At 44.8% G+C, this 1,792-nt stretch overlaps 2 protein-coding genes across 6 annotated transcripts in view; one reads left to right on the top strand and one right to left on the bottom strand.

Moving 5' to 3' along the window:
- Positions 1 to 1,792, top strand: part of PAIP2 (poly(A) binding protein interacting protein 2) — a 26,168-nt gene that overhangs the window by 22,879 nt on the left and 1,497 nt on the right. The gene's annotated exons all lie outside the window — the stretch shown is intronic.
- SLC23A1 (solute carrier family 23 member 1) overlaps positions 883 to 1,792 on the bottom strand; it is a 17,756-nt gene continuing 16,846 nt past the window's right edge. For all 5 annotated transcript variants that reach the window (XM_012808528.2, XM_023515994.1, XM_003782147.3 and 2 more), the window contains one exon: positions 883 to 1,326. The gene's annotated coding sequence lies outside the window, so the exon portion shown is untranslated. The remainder of the gene's footprint in view (positions 1,327 to 1,792) is intronic.

Below are 1,792 nucleotides of genomic sequence, written 5' to 3'. Positions count from 1 at the left end.
GCCTCTTGAGTAGCTGTGGCACCCGCCACAACGCCTGGCTTTTTTTTTTCCTTTTTGTAGAGACAGGGTCTTAGTTTATCACCCTCGGTAGAGTGCAGTGGCGTCACACAGCTCACAGCAACCTCCAACTCCTGGGTTTAGGCAATTCTCTTGCCTCAGCCTCCTGAGTAGCTGGGACTATAGGTGCCTGCCACAAGACCCAGCTATCTTTTTGTTGCAGTTTGGCTGGGGCCAGGTTTGAACCCACCACCCTCAATATATGGGGCCAGTGCCCTACCCACTGAGCTGCAGGCGCCACCCCTGGCTACTTTTTTGTTGTAGTTTGGCTGGGGCTGGGTTCGAACCCACCACCCTTGGTATATGGGGCCGGCGCCCTACTTAATGAGTCACAGGCGCTGCCCCCATAGTTTTTGTATTTTTAGTAGTGATGGAGTCTCACTCTTCCTCAGGCTGGTCTCAAACTCTCGAGCTCAAGCAATCCACCTGCTTCAGCTTTACAGAGTGGTAGGATTACAGGGCATGAGCCACCATGTGTGGCTTCTTTTTTTTTTTTTTTGAGGCAGTCTCACTTTCTTTGTCACCCTGGGCAGAGTGCCGGGGCTTCACCACTCACAGCAACCTCAAACTCTTGGGCTTAAGTGATTCTCTTGCCTCAGCCTCCCAAGTAGCAGGGACTGTAGGTGCCAGCCACGATGCTCAGCTATTCTTAGAGACAAGGTCTCTGCTCAGGCTGGTCTCTGGCTCATTGCCTGGTGAGGCAATCCACCTGCCTCAGCCTCAAACTTTAACACTTTTAAAGGGCACATAATATTTCCCTTGGGGGAAGGGAGAATATATCCTGTCCAAAGAAATTGCTGTGTATAAATTATGAAACTAAAATTATTGCTTTAACACGTTTAATATTATGCTTTGCTCTTGAAGTAAGTGATGTGGAAGTCAAATTTAGGGTAAATGCCTGCCACCATGCTTAGATTTCAGACCCTGTTATCTGTCCTGGTTTCTTTTCATCTTTATCAAGTATCAATCCAAAACATGGTAGAGGGGGATTCCCAGCTACTCTTCCTGTTGGCTAACAAATGCACTTAAGAAAGTAAAGATTTAAAGGCATAGAATAATATTGGTACAAGTCTCTAAGGCCATTAAAATAGACTTTTGCCCATTCCTCTCCCCCCTTTTTTTAATCTGATGCAAAATTGGAACCCAAGAGAGGGTAAGAGGATGGCTTATCCAAGTTTACATAGGAAGGTATAGGGGCAGAGCTGGTATTTAGAACTGAGGTCTTCTGGCACCTGTGTAGTTTTCTTTTCCTGTTGTAAACCATGCTTCCTGTGGGAATTAGAAGACAGCAAATACAGAAAAATTAGCTCCATATTTTCAGTGAGCATCATAAAGTAAAATTAACCTATCAGCAATTCCCAGTTACTATAATCATAATTTCATTTTATTTATTTATTTTGAGACAGTCACTTTGTTGCCCTCAGCAGAGTACAGTGGCGTTAAAACCACAGCAACCTCAAACTCTTAGGCTTAAGTGATTCTCTTGCCTCAGCTTCCCGAGTAGCTGGGAGTACAGGTGCCCGCCACAATGCCAGGCTGTTTTTTGGAGTTACAGTTGTCATTGTTGTTTGGCAGGCCTGGACTAGATTCGAACCTATCCGCTCCAGTGTATGTGGCTAGTGCCCTAGCCACTTGAGCTACATGTGTTAAGCCAGTTGATATAATTTGATAATGATATGTATATAATAGCTTATATCTAGTCCTTCCTTTCCCTGTCCAGATTTTTTTTTTTTTT

This window comes from Otolemur garnettii, unplaced genomic scaffold (assembly GCF_000181295.1).
Source record: "Otolemur garnettii isolate 467f Iridium unplaced genomic scaffold, OtoGar3 scaffold00003, whole genome shotgun sequence".
NCBI classification, from domain to species: Eukaryota; Metazoa; Chordata; class Mammalia; order Primates; family Galagidae; genus Otolemur; species Otolemur garnettii.
This window is presented reverse-complemented; position numbering and strand designations above follow the sequence as displayed.